At 40.8% G+C, this 20109-nt stretch overlaps 1 protein-coding gene across 1 annotated transcript in view; it reads left to right on the top strand.

Annotated features, from left to right (window-relative positions):
• The first annotated feature begins 2823 nt into the window (after window positions 1–2823).
• Window positions 2824–20109, top strand: part of Chrm2 (cholinergic receptor muscarinic 2) — a 128328-nt gene continuing 111042 nt past the window's right edge. Inside the window, exons 1-2 of the mRNA XM_005082403.4 lie at window positions 2824–3330; window positions 3585–3735. The gene's annotated coding sequence lies outside the window, so the exon portion shown is untranslated. The remainder of the gene's footprint in view (window positions 3331–3584; window positions 3736–20109) is intronic.

Here is a 20109-nt window from a genome sequence, read left to right as displayed (position 1 = left end):
CACTTTGAACCCAAGAATGCTATATTCGAAACTGAATCATGGGAAATAAAACTTCCTCAGGTGTCCATCCGGGGAGTGAGGCTGCTTTTCCTGAACATCCGGTTGCTAAGCCTTATAGTCCCTGTTCACCTCCTCAGGGAACTGAAGGAAACAAGATCACTTTCCTCCCATAAGCAAAGCCTTCCCTGTATTTTCTCAGGTCATTGAAAACAGAAAAAGTGGGAGGGGCCAAAATGTATGGCTGCCATACCTGATAGGAAATCACCAGAGTACAACTCCTGAGTCTCACTCCACTTACAGTGAGAGAGTGCTGATTTGTGCCTCTGATTATTGAGGCCTAATCACTCTTGCACTGAAATCAACATGGTGCAATAAAATATGTACCACACCCCCAGCAATGAGACCCACTCAGATTCCTTCTTCTTCTGTTACTGGTGACCTCATTTATAGTCTTATTCAAAAGTGAACTTTGTCAAAGATTCAAAGTCATACCCTCCAGGCCTTGGCGCTCTTCATTGCATGCTTAAAACTAGCACTAGCACTACAAGGAGGTAGGTAATGAAGTTTGGCTTCACAAGTGGAAATTACTAATTTATTAGAGTGCTTTGAGGTGGAAAATAGGCATGCAGATAAAGGAAAACACACAGATGCATCCCACAAAGTCTTTAAAAAGCACTTTTAAAATGTTCCACACCAAGAGTTACTAATAAATACAGACGCTATATTCCTGGGGTGAAAGAACACTCTTTTATCTCAGAAAGTGAACTTGCTTAAGAGATGAAAATAAAATGCTCAGAAGGCACACTATCATTTCCTGTACAGCTAGAAGGGGGAAAGAATGAGCATCCCTGGGACCAGTGTGGTGGTGGATTACGTCTAACATGTGTCTTGCATCACTGTGGTGGATAGCATCATTGGCTCTGCTCCATGATAAACACTTTCAAAGAGGTCACAGGCATGACCCAGCAATCTGAATCCTTAAGTGCTGACTGACACCTTGCAGTCTTAGCCAATTTGGCATATGCCAAAAATTCCACTGATACTTGGCAGTGATTAATTGTGCTGTTCTACGTAACAAATCTAGACGATATTATTAAATCCATTTTATAGTCTAAAAAGTTGACTTTCCAAGTAGTTAAAATTTTTCTTCACATCACACGGTGAGTGACAGAGATCCAAGTATACATGATAAAATTGTTTTTACTAATGACTTAAGAGAAGAAAATGGGCATCATTGCTGCTTGCTTACTGAAAGTGCTGCTTCTGTTTGCAGCTCCTCACAAAGGCTTCATATGTTTGCTGGTCTCTGCTGGCTATCTCTGCTGGGTTTTTACTTCCCTGCTTGGAATAGGCAGATCCTGTTAGGAAGAACACATTCTTGATGGGAAACAAAAACAGAACCAGAGTACAAATGAGCAAATGACTGGGTTTTCTTCTTTGTTGCTGTTCAAGAATGTTTTATTCTTTTTTTTCACTGTCAGTGCATGTGTGTGTGTGTGTGTGTGTTGTGTGTTGTGTATGCAAACATGCACATATGTGCATTCAAAAAACCCCAGGTACATTATGACAATGTGGGGCTATGAAGCCTTTTTAGAGGTAATGGCAGATGGGGTGATTGTGAACTGATTTTCAGGAGTGTCCAACAGAGAAAATAATTAGATATTTACTGCCAGGAACCGAGTTCTGGTGGAGGTAGGGGGTGAGAGTGAGCAGATCTCTCTTTCTCAAACAAGACTCTTGGTGGAATGCCTGTATGGACATGGAGAGCAGAGATATAATATTGTCATCCTTCATACCAGGATAGCTTTAATCAAGCAAAATTAAATTTGTGTCAGATCCTGCTTAGATACAGCTATAGGATTTTCATTTATCAATGGTGAACCTCTGTAAAAGAGCTTCATGCGTATGTTTCTTCTCAAAGATGAGAAACTTAGCAATAAAAGGAACTGTGATTTCCCTATTCTGGGTGCTCTTTAACATCCCACAAAGGCCAGGGCAACAAGAATTGAGCTGAATTTCACTGGGCATATTAAATAGCAATTTCTCTGTCTCTGTGATCAAAAAGGAGATGAGGCCCATTTTTTGTTATTTACTTTAACAAATCTACTGTTTCTTTTTTAATTCTATATGGAAATCATGCAAAACCATATTTATGTAACATATCTATGTAATCATATACAATACACAGTATCAAAAGTAAATATTGTCCTCAACTACACTTTACAGTAATCACACCATCATAGTATCAGACAGTGTTCATGCTTTGAAGTAATGGGTAAATTTTTGGAAGGAATGAAAACAAATCAATTAAATAATCAAAATAAATAGAAACAAAAAATTAGTCCATGGTCTGAAAACAGGATGATCGTATCTTTCATTTTCCTTAAAGACATTTACCCCCCACCACCACTCTAAAAAAGCACCACTAGCACTCTGTAGGCTATTGCATCCCATTAATTGATGGAAAACATAGGCATTGGTCTGTGTGTGAAAGAAAAAGCAAAGACAGATAACTAAAAATCTGTTTCTTCCTAATACATTAATCAACATCAAAGACATACACAATCCGAGCAGTTCGTTGTGACTATAAAGTATATTGAATTTGTTCTAACATTTCCCCACCTGGAAACAAGGGGCTTGTGTCTTCTGCAATCAATAAGCCTTCTTCCCAATGTGCCCTGTCACCTTTGTAGCAACCGGGCACTTGCTGGCCTGGGACCTAGGGATGGTGGTGGTGAATGCAAAGGTTGTGGTGTAGAAATTGCAGATGGAGAGCTGGGCTCTGGGGACAGGGACATGGAGAGATGCAGAAAAGAGCTGGGAGAGAAAGCTGTCATATTTGCTCCGAAGAACCGCCAAATCAGAGCGCAGAGGAAATTTCATTGGCGGAGCCCCTTCAACAGCAACTAATCCTGTCAGATCGAAAGAAAATTGTAAATGTTCTCTTCCAGAAACTGTCCGCCCATTGCAGCTAATCGAACAGATACGCACAAATAGAGACACCTCTCGCCCTGCTGCTATGCACAGCGGGTGAGGGCGCAGAGACCCGTTCTAGGGAGCAGGCACGCGGGGGCACCGACACACACACTCCACTCGCACACACGCACACGCGCACACGCGCACACCAGCCTGCGGGCTTGGCCAGAGCCTGAAGTCGCAGATCCTACTAGGAAATCGCCAGAGGCGCTGGGAGAAGTGGAAGAGCGCAGCTCGCAGACTCTAATTACTACTTCCCGGCACTCGGGTGAAGAAATGAAGCCCACACAGCTGCTCGCCATATCCAGGTCTCCTTTCTATTTCGGTGTCCACAGTCATCTCCCTGAAAGCCAGGTTTGAAAGTCTTATTTGCCTGTCTTTTTTTTTTTTTTTTTTTTGGAGGGGGGTTAATGTTCAAGGTGGCGGGCAGAGGCAAATTAACTCCAGTCTGAACAGCCCATTGGGTCCCTAGTCTAGCCAAGCTGCAGGACCGATGTGAGGTGCCCGCAGCTATCCAGGATTCTTGGGGTCCGCAGCCTCCCCGCCTCCCCAGCCCCACCCGTCTAAGTGCAGTGGTGACAACTAATCTTTGGCTTTTCTCTTGCAAGATCCAGGGAGAAGGCGAGCGGGCAGTCAGCTGCGGACTCTAAGCTGTGCTGCTGGCGCCGCCTGAGCGGGTCCAACTTGAGCCCGCCAAAGGTTCCTCGCTCCGGCCAGACTCCACCAGATCTCAGCCCCGGGCCACTAAGTCAGCTACAGGTAAAGACAATGCCACAACGCCTGGGTCTCCGATTGCCCACGCCAAGGGCCCTGGTACCTTGCAGTCCCTCCCAATCACCCGACCCTGACCGCAGAGGGGCTGGGTCTGGAGGAATTGCTGGTGGTCCTCCGCATGTTCGGGTTTTCCAATGGAAACTTTAGCATCTGGGGTTTGCAGAAGGGGACACGTACCTTGGCGGGTCTGAAGGGGGTGGGGGTGGGGCACAGCTGGGACGCGGGAAGCTTTGGGGTCTCTAAGTCCAGGGTAATGTGGCTAAAGCTGCCTTTGAGCGGCGCTGTGTTAGTATGGCTCTGTCTTTGACATCAGACCCTTCTCCTCTTCATCCCCCTACCCCACTCCAGATGCTGCCTTGGGGAAGGCAAGGAGCGCTCAGTGTCCCCTGCCGGTCTCTACATCCTCTTAGCTCCGTCCCCCTAGGAGGGTCTGAGCACACTGCTTTTAGGGTGGAGGCTGCTCTCATCCCCACTCCACACTGTCTTCTGACTCCGCCTTGGCAGAGAGCCTTCGCATGAGAGATACCGGTTTACTGCTGTGGTCCACGGACCTTGGCCAAAGGGCAGGGAGAATAAGGTTCTAGGGAAGATTCCCAGGAAGAGAGAGAGGGGAGTCCTCCACAAGCCGGGTTTCCTCCACCTGTGCACAAGGTTGGTTATCCACTGTGTCTGAGGAAAGCAGCCACAGTCCAGAGTCGGTGGGGTCTCAGACTCTGCGGGAGCTTGGCCACCCAACTCATGGTGGGTACTGGACCACCCTGCAGGTCTTAGATTGGGACCATGGTGCTGCAAACGACCTTTAATGTTGGCGCCTGGGGAGCTGGACTATCACCACTAACTTGTGGCTCTGGAACCATGTGAGGTGCAGTCCAAACCCAGCTGCAGACAGAAAACACAGGAATTCCACCTGTGTGCTCCACCCTTCCATGCCCCTGGAGTGGCACAAGCTGAGCAGGAGGGAAGGCTTGCTTTGCAGAGCTTGCCAGGGGTAAGAATTCACCCAATTTGTGGACACCTACGGGGGTGAGGAGCCACACTCTGTCTCTGTCCTCCGATAGATGCATCATATGCATTTCCCCTTCTATCCCTGTCCTTCTGGTCCCTGGAGACTCCTCAGAGCCAGGAAACAGTCCAAGGGAGGGTCTACCGGTCTTTCAGTCCCTTTCTGCGATGCAGACACAGGAGCCTGCATGCATGTGCATATAACCCATGGAGAGAAGCGCTCACTCGCTGCCAAGAGGAGGGAGAAGGGCAGAGAAAGGGAAGTAAACGCTTAAGGCAAGTAGAAATGCCGGCTGACACATCACCCAAGCTGCCCTCTCGTGCCCTTGTGTCACTTCTCGGTCCCTATGCATCTTGTTCCTGCATCCCCACTGCTCCAAATCTTCCCATGGGATGGGGGTGGGGGCAAAGGGAGCTGGTTAAATCTTTGTCCCTCGCTCCTCTCCTGTGTTCGAGGTCCGGAATCTCCCAGGCTGTCCTTACATCCCTCTGTATCCCTTTTCTTTCCTTTTCATCTAGTTTTGTTTTTCTTACTCTTGCTTTTGCGCTGGGTGGCAGTGGACATATGGAAATCTCACGATGTTCAGTCAGTCCCTCCAGCCACGAGCAGCCAGTGACACAAACCCACATCCCAAAGCTCCACCACACAGGCATTGGAGCTCCAGTGCCCAGCAAGCCTTGAGCATTCCCCCAGCGTCTGCAGCCTTGGTCATCTTTGCAAAGGTTTCTGCCTTGATCCAACTGAGTGACGAGGGGAGTTGTTTCCACTCCCTGGGGAAACCCTCCGGCAATCAGACAGACCTTGTCAGTTTGCTCTAAGAGTGTAGTAGAGAGGCTATGCTGGAGCAGCTCAGAGAGTGAGCACCTCTGAGGGACAGTGGGAGATGATTTTTTTTCTGTTCCGACACTGGTGCCTTGCCCCCAGCCCAACTAGTTGCAGGGTTGTTTTTTTCCAAACTGCGCAGAATAGTCTGATGGCAGAGTGCCAGAGTGGGTCTGCACCTTGCTTCTCTTCCTTGCAACTGGCACATTCCTGGATTCAGAGGTCTCCCCTGAAAGAATCAGCTGAGCTTATAAACTCCAGGTTAACCAACTCTGGGTTGTGGGGCAAAGGCTGTCATGGTGTTTTCTGCAATTAGGTGCATAAGCATAAACTGTCTTGATAAGCATGTGGGTGGAGATTCTTGTTTTTTTATTATTGCTAAGCCGTAACAGAGATGTTGATCCACTTAACACAGAAACCCCTCACAGCCCCTGGGTCTTTTTGAAGAGCATTATTGCAAAGACACTGATGACTGTAGAGATAAAACCAGTCGAAACAAAGTTTCATGCTGAGGACTGTATTGGGTTCCAACAGAGAAAGGGCACTTTTGAGACTGTGGTCAAATGGATGGAAGAATTTTGTGCCAGCAATGTCACAGCTTTGCCTTAGGAAAAGGGCTAGGGAGTCACTTTAAAGCCAGAAGCACTCTGATTGTCACACCGTTATTAATAATGTGTTTAAGTTTCAAGTGCTTCTCATCCATTCTATGGACTTTCTGGGATGAAATAATACTGACAAGTAAGTTTTAAAATTACAAAATAGACTGCCTAAAGGCTGAGAACCTCTGCCCAAGTTTGTCTACTTCTTGGAAGTGAATACAGTAGATTAGGCAGAGGGGAGAGTTGAGTCTTAAGACCTGAAAGTCAGAGGAGCCTGTCTGACAGATGTTTTGCCATCCAGTAAAAGGAGAAATGGTGTGTGCTTATGTAAGTGTGCCTGAGGGTGCCTGGAGGGGAACTGGAGGAAGAAAATAAGTGGATTGCAATATCCCTATCATAGTTCAAGTGCATAAGAACCCAGAAAACATGTTTGAAGCTCTCAACTGACTTCAGAGGCAGCTGTGGAAGAGGTTAACCATTAAAATATACTTGAAAAATCTTCCTGTAATGAGCTCCCACAGGCAACCTATTGGTGTGGGGGGCATACCATGATATCTTTAAAAACAAAACTGACAAATTTCTCTAAAAGTGACTTTTTATATTCTTTATATTCTTTGTCCAAACATTTCCCCTCCCCCCACAAACAGATATCACTACCCCAGGAAAGTGGGCACAGTATTAGAGAAGGATTGCCAAATTCCAATCCAGAGCAGCCTACTCCCAGGGTCCAGGATGGCAGAGGACTGGAGCATCTTCAGAAGTGCCCAACCTGCCATCTGGCAAGAAGGGAACTAACTGCAGATCTGACTGTAGACAATGTAGAGCAAGCTGGCTGCTAAGGCAATTGTCACCAGGTCCACAGCAATGAGTAAAGTAGGAGAAGGTGTACAAGCATAAGAGAACTTAGAGCAGAGTGCAGCAGAGGTGAAGAGAAGAGGGAGAAAGCGAAAGGAACTGTAAGGGCAGAGATGTCTGGAACTGACCTGATAGAACATGGTTCAGCATCCACCCTTGACACCGTCTTGATGCATCACTATGTGAAACGTTGCTCCTAAGTATCTCGCTATATAACTACCCCTAGACCTTTCTTAAGATTAAGATCAGATATCTTAACATTTCATTTCTTTTTTCAAACTGTTTTGTTCAGTAAGAAAGAGACTGCCAAACAGCACGTCACAGAGTTCCTTTAAAGTACTTACTGGTTTTATGCATAAAAATTATGTTTGCTTATTGATACATTATTTTGGATGTCCATGCTGTGTTCTCTCAAAGACTCATATATCTTAAACCATGTCAGTATCCCTCTTGTGGCTATTACCATCATCCTTATCATTTATTCCTACTCTGTTTCCTTTGGGTCATTGAGCAGGCGTTCCAACCCTTTTCATTAGGGGTCAGTAGAGAAAGTGTACTGTCTTCATATCCCAGGTTCTGCTGAGTTGTCTTCTGGTCTGATAATATGTACATAATGTGTGCACACATGTTCCCCCTCTCTCTCTCTGTGTGTGTGTGTGTGTGTGTGTGTGTGTGTATCAGAGAGGAGGACGAGGGAGAGAGAGGTTTTTTGATCATGGGAAGCAGGTCGTCTTTCCTTAGGTACTTTCACACTTTAGGCTAAATCCCTGGTTACTTTCTTAAGCAGTTTACGTGCATTATATTATCTGTTTTGCTGCAAATCCTTACAATTGTAAATAGTGTCTAGCACATACCAGGAACTTAATAAATCTTTGTTGAATGAGTACATATGTGCAATTTTCATGATTTTACAGGAATGGAAACCCACAGTCACAGAGATCTAGTGATGACCCAAAATCACAAAGCTAGTAAGTTACAGCTCCAAGATGCAAACACAGCTTGTTGGACTGGGTTCTCACTCTGGTACTGTGCTAATTGACTGTGTACAGAGTCATATCCTGTATTTTTTCTGTGTTCAGGGAAACAACACTGTGATATTCAGTTTTCAATCATGTTCTCTGCATCCATCTATTTCAACTCTGCCTTTTAAAAAGTCAGATCCTCTACATCCTAGCAAAGAAGTATCAGTGCCAATTAGATTCTTAGTTGGCACAACATGCTTACTCTACTTAGTTAGTTATCCCTGGTGGAAGAAAGCAAAGGCATTAAGGTTACCAGGCATTTTGCCAGGTGCCACATCTACCTCTCAGCTAAAAGGCAAGAAAACAAAGCATAGTTCTAATGTCTTCCAGTTGAACTCATGATAAGCAGATAAACAGAATCCCCCAAAGTGAAACATCCGAGTACTTCTCAAGAAAGTTGCACGTCGAAGTCCATTCTACCTGTCTCTTCCTTGCTTTATAGTGAATGGGCCGCTCTCTATTTTTATCATTTCTCTTTCTGACACTCAGGTTCTGAGTTTCAATGACTCCTTTTAGTTTTAATCAGGCCTTATTGTCGACCTCTGCTTTGAAAGGCAAATGTGACTTTGTGAACTGCTATTAGCTGAGGAGGAGGAAGGGGAGATGGCTTGCAGCTTCTATGCTATCTATTCTTGTCTTACTTTCATTTTATTTTCTTCTTTCTTCTCACATGCCCAAGTTCCTTTTATACTATGACCTAAATATACAATCATTTTAGCTGCTGCTGTTACCATGGTAATGTTTCATGGTAGATAAGGGTATACTATAAGAATCATTTCAGTCATTAGTAATGGAATTCTTTCACCCCTAACCCTTCTCCCTCTAGCCAAGCGTACTATGCCTAATGATGCCCTCTGGTGTTCAAAGGAAGGAAGCACACTGGTTTGTTTATGAGGAGCTCATCATTGCCTACAGCTTAGGAGGCACTTTAATTTCAATCGGAAAATGGACATAAGTAACATAAGATTTAATTAAGATAGTTCAAACAAAAAACAATAAAAGAATGTTTTTGTTTCCTAAATATGTTGAATGCTGTTTACTATGTGCAGTTCTAGAAAGTTCTGATTAAAGGAGGTAGACCTACTGTACCCTTTTATGTTTAAGATGATTGTGAAATGTTCTTATGGGAGACCCAGAGCTTGCACTGAAGAATTTGCAGAGGTGAATCCAGGAGAACATTCTGGATGCTTTTGTCTGTGGAAGTCTTCTGTCTTTAAAATGGGGAGAGTTTTCTTGCTAGAAATGGCTATACCTTTTACTCCTGCTCTACAATGAACATGCTTTTGTTAGTCACTCAAGGCCCAACAAACTGACATGGAAGTGATATTCTGAGAGCACTTTTCATTTCTTCCTCACTCCAAATTCTACATCTTCATCTGCTTTAGTGGCAAGGCAGATAAGCGCTCTCTCTGGTTCTCTAGAACCTCTCCCCAAATCTCCGTTGGCATAGGTTTCCCAAACCTTTGTCATGACGTTTTGAACTGGTCCTCCATCAACAAGTCTCTCTGGTCTCTTCCCCTCACTGCCAGAGTGCCCTTTCTATAATGCAAATCAGATCATGACATTCTCTCCTCAAAGATTCGCCGGTGTCTCTCAAGAGATTGGGATACACCTCTTGTCACTGATAAGGTGAGTCCTTCCATCACTGATACAGTGACTCCATCACTGGTAAAGGATCTTTCCCTAGCTGCATCTTTACTAGCCATTTCTTCACCCGTGTTCTTCAGAGACGGAAGACACAGCAGCTCAGTATCCTGACCCATTCAGAGTAATGCTAAATAAATATTAGCCACTATGTTCTTTCTCTTCATTTTTCCCTCCTCTCCTCATCCTTCCCTTTCATTTGTCACTGGTGTCGTTTTTGTTACAATAAACAATGCCAAGTAACCAGCTTTTTATTTATAGTCAGAACCACTATAATAATAATAATAATATGGCATTGTTGGTGTTTAATAGTCATGCTGGTGTGTTTCAGAGGGGAAAGGCATGAGTTATCATTTGAAAGCATTCCATGGTTTTGGATAAATTGTTTTCTTGAATATTAAACTAAACGATTTGCTAAGTGGAAGTACATAAAAATTTAGCTAATTTGATTTGCTGCCTATCATAAAATAACAATTAGAACTTAAAATTTCAAAATAATAAAATAGAAGAACAATGGACATATTTATTAGGGAAGAAAAGCATGAATTTATAATAAATACATTGTTATTAAGAAGTTTTGATTTTCATACTTAATCTTAGGCAAAAGGCTGAGAAGTGATGAGATATGATTTTTTAAAATAGCTGACTTTCTAACAAAAACTTTGCATAGATGTTTATAGCTCCATAAATATTCATAGTCCCTTTCTGTTTTATTGTATAAAAATCTCCCTAGGCTGCATACTAGCTTAGGTTCAGATGTCTAGTACATGGAACAATGGCATGACAAAGCTGAGCATCTGTCCTTTCAAGATAAATGAAAGTGAATAATTGAAGTGTGGTAGGGGGTGGGGTTCTGAAGTGCTCCATTTTCCTTTGGCTCTAGCAGGGCATCTGTTTTGGAAGCTAAGAATCCATTTGTCCTTGGGTGGTGACCTCTAGGCACACAGGCACACAAGTTTTCCACAGTCATCATGCATAGCCAGTGCTTCGAATGACGGGCTGTAACCCATAGGCCGAATACCCAGAACACTCTGCTCTTCTTGAAGAGATTATGAGTAAGCAGGCAACACTCCCAGGAATATGCATCTTTAGCAGGTACCTGATATGATCCCAAAATGAGCAATAGTGAGGCTCAATTTAAGTTACAGTAAAGGGGTACTTTACAACTCATTAGATATTGAAGAGAAAAAAAGCAGACAGAATGCTCATCCCTGGAATGTGTCTATAGGATTTTATCAGGAAAGCTTTGGCTTCCTGTATTGACTGTCAAGATCCAGACAGAGCGATCAGTCTCGTCGGAAACCTTTGATTTCCTGGGCAGATTCCAGTGTAAGTGATGAATAACAATTTGGCAGGGCTGTGGGTGGTAGTGGTGCCTGTTTTCTGCTCACCGGTTTGTCTACATGCAGTTCAGTGACATCCCCATATCTCCATCCTTAAGAGTCAGCATTGGGCTGAGAACAGCTGAACATTTGCTTCCCTTTGTAAGTCTTGTTTCAGTTTCTTCACTGTGGTCCTTCCTGTTCTTTCTCACTGGCATCTCCTCAGGCTACAAAATCCTTTTGATTCCTAAGCTGTGCTGTGCTACCCTCATTGTGCGGTCCCTGTCTAGGTCGTCAATGGGGAAACAAATGAACAAGTACCTGCTCCTCTTCCTCCTTTTCTCAGCCCCTCAGAAATGAGTTAGTGAGAGTGAGAGAATTGTCTCCAGTGATAACAGTGTACATTGAGTTATAATGGCTACAAATACTCATGCACTGTGGTGATCCCAAAGGACAGACTTACCGAGTAAGAACACATTCTGAATAGGGATGCTGTGATGATCAATCCTGATGTTGTTATTCACTCTTAGTCAAGAAGATGGCTCCTCTGTTTTTAACAAAGCAGATTGGTTTTCCCTTACCAATAAACTAGAGCAAGAAGAGCCTCTTTCCTCCCAATTAATTAAGTACTCAGGGGCTCTTTTCTAGGGGGGAGTTAAATAGCTAAAGAATTACCTAAAATTATTTTTTTGTATTTTATAAATGCTGATCATAGAATGATTTGATTGATAGAGGTAATAAAATATATTATACACACAATTTGTATTGTTGAACTAGATGATGATTTCTGCACCTCCCTTGACTTTGTTTCAAAGGGAAGAGACTTCTACTGCAACCCACATGAACCAAGTACAACTTCCCTCTCATTCCCTAATTGAATTCTTTGGACTGAAATATTTGGTTTCATTTTATCAAGAAGAAAAAGGGTGCCCCCAAGGCCAAAGTATGTCTTTTCAGATATGTCCATTGTTTTCCTTGCTTTGTCGTCAAAATTATTTTCCCTAAAATTCTGTCAATGAAGTTGGCAGCTGCAAATTTATATATAAAGTTGAGTAGCATAGATCTTTTTTCCTGTGTTCAGAGTCTTGAGGATACTGAAGGAGGGGTGCCATGGATGGCAAAGGCTTAAATCCTGTTGTCCTTCTTCTTCTTCTTCTTCTTCTTCTTCTTCTTCTTCTTCTTCTTCTTCTTCTTCTTCTTCTTCTTCTTCTTCTTCTTCTTCTTTTTTCTTTTTGACAAGTGGCTAGATAGGAAGTCCCAGTCCAGTTTTATTTTTAAACATTCACGATTGTTTCCTGTGACCAAATATTTGTATCTAGTGAATTTTTCTGATTTGTGAATGAGACGTTCCTCTGCGACAGCAGTGGTAACCGTCTACCCCACAGCAAAGCAAAGCAAAGCATGAAGTGAGAGTCTCTACGCCGTGGTTCTGTAAAACGTCCCTACGTTTGTCATTTCTCTGAGTCTATTGTTGCTAGACCTCAGTTCCACACTAAAACAATCCATGGCATGTGACATTTCTTTTGATTAGGGCAGAACCAAGCAGTGTGAGGATGCTACTCTTCAATTTCTGTCTGCATTATACATCTATGCCCATAGTCTTTCTCTATAAGGCAATTGCTCTTACCTAATATTGATATTTTACACAAACATAAGGCCAAAGAACCTCACTCTCGGGAGGACTAAAGCATCAGTAGACTAATTCTCTCCCTGTTAACATGCCATTGTTGATTCTTAACTGTTTATACACCCTAAGACTCCTGGGAATCATTACTGTCTCTTGGTATGTGTTAATACCTGATAATTTTTGGTACAATTAATTGAAATTTCACACTCTTGTATTTCCATATCAGTCAATATTTTTAGATACTGACGCTTTTAATCAAGGATTATCTTTCATGAGGAACTGCCAACAGGGCCCTAATTAATTAAAGTGATAATTGCTCCCCTCTCTCTCTTGCAGTTTGTTGGTTATATAACACATTCTGCAAGAAATTCGCAACTTCAGCATTCCTCTTTAAATCCTTCCACTTCATGAAGGTTCCTCAGCTTCTTTCTCTGCAAGGGGTTTCCAAATTTTTAATTAATTTTATTTTTTAACAGTAAAGGAGGTCATATTTGTCCTCCAGTGAGTTTTCTTGTGTAAAATAGATAAAATGACATCTTTCCATTATTGGAGTGTCTGGATTAAATCCCAGGGCTTGCTTCCATAGAAGAGAGACATTGTCAGACATCTCTCCTTTGACATTCACTATCTTGGCTTATTAAATCTCTTTATCACAACATATATACATATCTGTTTTTCGTCCCCCAATGCTCAGCTAGTAGATTTCCTCTGTAATAATACAAAAGGTCTATTAGGTTCTTAGGGCTTGCAGAAGATGTGAGATCTACATTGTACTTCAATATAGTTTGCTCCTCCACCTTTGAATTGGCACTTCTTGGTATCTGGGATAATCTTTCTGAAATAATTGATGGTGACTCTAAGTCCATCAGTCAATTTCCCTAAGTTCTCAAAATCCATGAAATCCCTATACTATATATTGCTAAGATTTTCTAAAGGTAATAAGATCCCATCTGCTTCTTTTTATTAACTTACTGTGTTTTATTTCTTTCACTTGCAGCAAGTGCTTACTTAGCTACATTAATAAATTACTACTTATCCCAAACCCATGTGGTCTTACTTTATAGTTCTAATATAATTGAAATGAGACAAAATACCAACAGATGAATCATCTAAAACTCAGAATGCTTTCCTCCCCCTTACAATGTTCAATTTTTCTTACTACATTAAGTTTTTAGAATAGACTTTATGTTTTGAACAGTTTGGGTTCACAAAACCATAGTGAAAAATACAGATTTCTAGTCCCTATACACCCAAGGAGTTCTCACACATCACACATCTCTAAAGAGTGACAGCATTGCCATCCATCTGAGCCTATTACTTACCTTAGACATCCTTACTGGTTTTGTTCTTGTATGCAATTGAACACATAGACAATGGTGCACATACAAATATCAGGATAATACCATAAAGTAGGCTTCCATTCTTATGAATGTCTTACCAACCCAACTCCCTTCCTAACTACTGACCAGTACTAAGTTGGTCTTCTTTCTGTCCCCACAATTTTGTCTTTTCCAGGACATCAAATCAGTGGACTCTTTTAACAACTTACTTTCACCTAGTAGCAGCCATTTTTTCAGTCATTTGTTTCCAGATCTGAGGAAGATTCTGTTGTTCCAGTTTTCCCTGAAATTTAAAGCTTTTACTTTCATCCCTTCAATACATTTTTAAGCTATAAATCATATAAATATTCACCTCTCACCATAAATAATATGTATATATCTAGTATAATTCTTAGATTTTCTCTAATCTTTCATTTCTGTACTCTTAAATTCTAGAACTTTCTAATAATAACCACAGATCTCATACTTTAAATATTGTAATTCTATCTGTTAATCTTTCTGTTAGTAACTTACCCCATTGCAGTCCCTAATAAGAATATGACACTGCTACTTGGCATTATGTGGATTTTGCTAACTAGTTCTCCACTATTATATTTTTAAAGGCGATGTTTTTTAGTAATTCAAACAAAGAAATGTGTTTACCCAGTTGGGGTGACTCTTCTGCTCCCTGATGTCTAGCAGGGAAGAAAGAACATCAGAGAGCCGTGTCTTTTCTTTTCTCTTTATCAACCGATTTCCCAGGACTCAGGAGTCACGATAATGCCACAGTTCAACAAAAAGGCTGAACATGCAATGGAAGTTTCAACTATGAAATACATGTGATCCCTAGATGAAGACCACAAATTTGAATTTGGCTTATCATTACCCCCATTTCCAGTTCAAAAGCAAGAGGAGTCCTAAGGGATCATTTAGCATTTCTCTGGGCTGTGCCCTTTCCTTTATTCTCAGGCAACAGGCAGGTTGATGCAGTTTGATATTTTTGTGTAAACACCATAACTGTTAGACACCGGCTTTGTACTAGATAACTAATGACACCCAGTAAAACTTGCTGTTAGCACCTTACTGGGTCCTACATTTGTTACTTGAATTTATTTTCATTATACACATGGTAAATTTTCACCAAGATTGTCTGGTTTTTGTTAGAAGAAATATACTGCATGAGGGCAGAAGTAATATTTTTCCTTTCTTTAAAAAATTACTTTATTTTTCTTCTTCTCAGCATTGAATCTAGTATCTATCTCTAATCTTAGCACAAAGACAAACTCAAAAAATATTTTCTAATGATGGTTTTATACCTTAGCCTGCCAAAAGCTCCCAGTATCCTACTATTGGAGTATACTTCCTTTGCTTCTATAACATTAAGTTAATTATCTTCTGAAATAATATAAGAAACTGGGAAACTTCCCTTTGGGAAAATATTCTTTTAGAATACATTTTCCACATTGTAAACCAACACTCCACTTAAGCTTTAGCAAAAGTTTTCCTACAATGCCCTTGTAAGTATGTGATGGTACTATTTGTTTAAGCTTAACTGATTCTATCTTAGACACATGAACTTCCAACAGGACAAAACTTCTCAGTGTCTTCATATTGTATTGGACATCACATGTGTTTGAAACGGCACATATTTATCTCCAGTATCAGGGATAGATTTAGTATTATTTTTTCTTTATACTTGATTTTATCTAACAGGTATGTGAGCAAAAATAAGCAGCGATTTTAATCATTTATTATGATAGATGCTGATAAAATTGATTTCATTTATTTGTGCTTACATTCATTAATTTAATAAATAATTGCTAAACATGTATTTTGTTTTTAAAACCATGTCCATTCCACAGCTAATCTGTCTGACCCAATTTCCAGACCTCCACTCTGTCTTCACATATCAACAGAGAAAGGAACTTGGTTTACCCAAACCCCCACCTCCTCTCTATGATGGGAAGCTTTGCGTTTACCCATATCAGCCTTGCTATGTCCTTCTGTAGCTCCAGAAGGATTGTACACCCTGATAGGGGCCTTCAGTGTATACTAAGAGCTTAGAAAGAGAAGAGTCAAACAGCTCTTTTTTGATTTATGAACCAGATATGCTTCAAACAGAATAATAAGTGGTAAGATATACCCGTTGCATATGTTTTTGCCAAAACATACTTTTTCCTTCCATCTACATACATTCAGGAAATCAGCTGAGTACACATTATGATCCAATCTGATAAGTTTATTTCAGTTAAACATATTTTGATCAAGAAACAGTTGTGGGTTCATAGCTCATCTTCTGTGGTATTGGAACTAAGTTTAGAATCTGAACATGCTGACATTCGACCCATCATCGATGTTATCATTACTCTGCCTCTATGGAATATGTTGCTATCTGATTTTTAATCTTAGACACCAGCTCCTTCCAAGAAAGCTCTAGTTCCATAAAACTCCCTTGTTTTACTTGCTTATTTGGGTAGATCTTATTATTCTCTTATTATTGTCCTTCTTCCCACAATGGCTTAGCCGGCATTCCATGATTTAACGGTGCTATTTTTGTTGGCAACCCATGAGTTAATGAGTCATGTAAATAAGTAAGAATTTTTCTTTTTTTTCTTTTTTAGTTTTTGGAGTATATATTTCCATTTGCTGATAATGCTTTGTTTAAGTCAATGCCTATATAAAGATACAAACTTAAACTTTTAACATTATCTGATTGAAAAGGAATTAGTCATTGCATTCGTATTTGTTCCCTAAAAATGCACAACTTCAAAAAGTAGGTGGTAGAATGATGAAAGAACTGTCTTGTTTTGTTGCTGTTGTTGTTTGAGATGGGCATATTCTGTTTAGCCCTGGATGTCTTAGAACTTGCTCTGTAGACCAGGCTGGCTTTGAACTCAGAGATCAACCTTCTTCTGACTCATGAGTGCTAAGCTCACAACCCCAAAGTTGTATGAACTTTTTATTAAAACTACACCAAATTCTACTTCTTTCTCTTGCTTTCTCATTTCATAAGGTCAACAGGAGACTCTGTTCTTCTGTATATTGCCAAGTATACAAAATTGTCCATGCAGGATCTTTAGAGCGAGCAAGAGACAAATTGAGAAGCCACCTAATTATGTCAATGGATTATCATTCCAAGCATTACTTCATCCTGAAGTTCTAACACTTGTACATGCAATCAGCTTGTCATCAATCTTTTTGAGAGGAAATGCCAGGATTTTATTATTTTTGTTTCATTTTCCTTTCGGTTGTCTTTTTTTATTATCAGGGGAATGAGAGAGGAGTCTAATTGGTGGTGAGTCGTGGAGCTGGTGTTTTCTAGAACACTGAATGTCTCATGGACCTGAGCAATTCAAAGGGAGGTGCCAGAATGCAGTAGTCTCAGGTCACTGTCATTCTCAGTGAGAACGTGATGTGCTCCTGAAGAATGCTGGGAAGGCACTTGCAAAGCTATTTTAAGAGGCGTTTGGAACAGACAGAGGACAGAACAGTATAGGACAGCATGCCAGAAGCCTAGTTTGTAAATACTGTATTCTCTTCAGGGGTTACTCAGTGGCAAAAATCAAAAAGGATGCCTTGCCAAGGAACAAAGCTGCTTATCTACACCTCATGGAATTCCACCCTAAATAGAGCATGCAAATTAAAATTGAAATGTTTCACCCAATGACAGGAAGTCTGTTTTTGTTCATTTGCTTTGTGTCTTTTTTATGTGACTTCTCCCAACTTACAGGCTGATGATTCTAGTTGGTACCAGGAATCCACTAGAAGCAGATAAGACAGTGTCTTCGGAGAAAGGCACTGTATTTGACAGGGCTGGAAACTAATTTGCCTCCACCTCTTTAGGAAAACAGTTCATTTGTCTTCATACAGGCCCACAGGGAAAGGATTTGGACATAAATGACCATTTTTCCCTGGCAGGAGATGCTTCCCTGACAATGGATCAGAAGAGAGACAAATAAGGCCCCAGAGTTTGAATTCTTGGTCAGTAAAAATCCCGAGGCTTCTAGAAAAGTGGAGCAGGTTGCTTGCAAAGACAAGTAGGTCTTAGAAGCTCCCTTCAACTCCACCTCTTTCTCAAAAATAAACTAGATCTCATAGGCAGCAAATGTATCCACACACAAAGAGAATGCTATCCACAATCCATCTACCCATACCCTGCAAAACTACCCATCTCTCATTTCAGTTTTACTTTATGTTTTTCATCTCACATTAGAAAGTTCACTTTCTGTCTCCCTCCAGTATTCATCCATCTATTATAGAGAAGACAGATGCAGGTGCCCTGTATGGGATAGACATTTTTACACCAGAAATACTGGTGACTCATTTACTCTTCAACATACATCCCTAAAAAAATCAGATTATCACCTGGACATCTAGCATGCATAAAGGGTGCATTGTAATTCCAATCCTTGCATTCTGCCATAGGAGATAAGGTGAGAACAGAGAAATCACAAAGCATGGGTGTCATACTAGACACTTTGGGACTCCCAAAATCCCAAAGAAGAGAGTAATTACCTCAGCTGAGGCTTGATTTAATGGAGGACTAAAGGGCCATCACAGTTTCAATGGATTAAAAGGGAGAAATAAGAACCTCTGAAAGAGTGTAGAGCATGTGCCAAAGAATAAGACTGGAACATGTCAATATTTTGAGGAGTCAGCCAGCCATTCCAAAGTTTATTCTTTGCCATGTGCAGAATCTGTCACTGATGGAAAGCATTTCGTGTGTGTCCCATCCTTCCCCCATTCTGTTTCATTTGAAGTCACATAATAGGACCACAGGAAACTAAATAAAAACCAATGTGGAGGAGGTTAAATTAGTCAAATGGCATAATCTGGCTCATACCAACCACAGTGTGCTGCACTGAGAAAGAGTAGCCCCATGTAAACATGAAATAAGAGTTCTCTATTCTCCTTGACTTTTCCCCCTTCACACCCTCAAATAATCTGGGCTTCAGACAGGACAGTTTATCTTAAAGCAAGTTCCGCAAGCCATTGAAGGGAATGAAACCATTTCACTGCTGTTTTGTCTTTGTATGTTCACAGATGCTTGCCACATTGTGAGTAATTCCGTTGAGTAAAACAAGGTGAGGGAAACACAATGAGCCCAAATTGCATTGACTTAATGGATGAATCCTACATCTCTTTTTCTCTCAAACAGATACCAAACTGGGTAGTACAGGTTGGATGATACAACAAGTCTACCATTTTCTTTAGTTCTGGATCCCTTCTTTTTAAATGTTCTATTTGTAGGACACTAATTATTATTTATACATATTTATTAAAAGAAACCCTTACATTCTGAAATGAATAATATATCTACCACCTTGTTTTGTCTTTGTCTTTTTTAAAGGGTTGTTAATAACAAATTGAGGAAATATAAAATTACTAATTTAGGGCTACCCATCCAAGATAGAATGACCTGACTAAGAATGGAGTTTGTTCAGCTCCTATCCCATCATGTTTCCATCTAGAAATTGCACTGTGTCATTGCCAGAAATGTTGCAAACTAACTCATCTACATCAAATCCCCTGCATGAGTTACGGAGAAGTAAATTAGTCATAATGAGTTTGAACTTTTATATTGAGTCACCTAAACCTCAAAAATCATAGAACTTCATTGGAACCTGAAATTTCATAGACCATGCCTCCTAATGATTTTTTGCTGCCTCCTAAGAAATCCAAACATCCAATTGGAAGAAGGGAACAAGTTTTTACTGTTTGATCTTTGTGAAGCAATTCTCCTCTGGGAGTACTTAGAGCTTTTGTTAGAACTTATTATTGCTATTATATAATTTATATATCATCATATACTTTATATAGTTTTATATAATTATATTTATATGATCTATTTATTATTACTATTATTATTATTTTATCTGTAAACATCCTGAGTTCAAATTTTCCTTTGGAAAAGCAGATGGGGAGAATAAACTTTCTCTGTCCTGAAGGTGCTTAATGACTTTCTCTGTCCTTCTTTCACCAAAGTAACTTCAGCATGTATCTCTTTGGGAAGACAAAGCTAAGGGATCTCTCTGGAACTTCCAGTATATTCTCCTTAGCTCAATAACATTCTGTTTTTATTCTTGGTCCTGACTCTCCTAACTGTGTTTAGTCAACGGGTGTCTAGTAGTACCGATGGCAAAATC

The sequence above is a fragment of the Mesocricetus auratus genome, unplaced genomic scaffold (genome assembly GCF_017639785.1).
Source record: "Mesocricetus auratus isolate SY011 unplaced genomic scaffold, BCM_Maur_2.0 Super-Scaffold_100019, whole genome shotgun sequence".
Taxonomy (NCBI): Eukaryota; Metazoa; Chordata; class Mammalia; order Rodentia; family Cricetidae; genus Mesocricetus; species Mesocricetus auratus.
The sequence above is the reverse complement of the archived record's forward strand: the minus strand, read 5'-3'. Positions and strand labels throughout refer to the sequence as shown.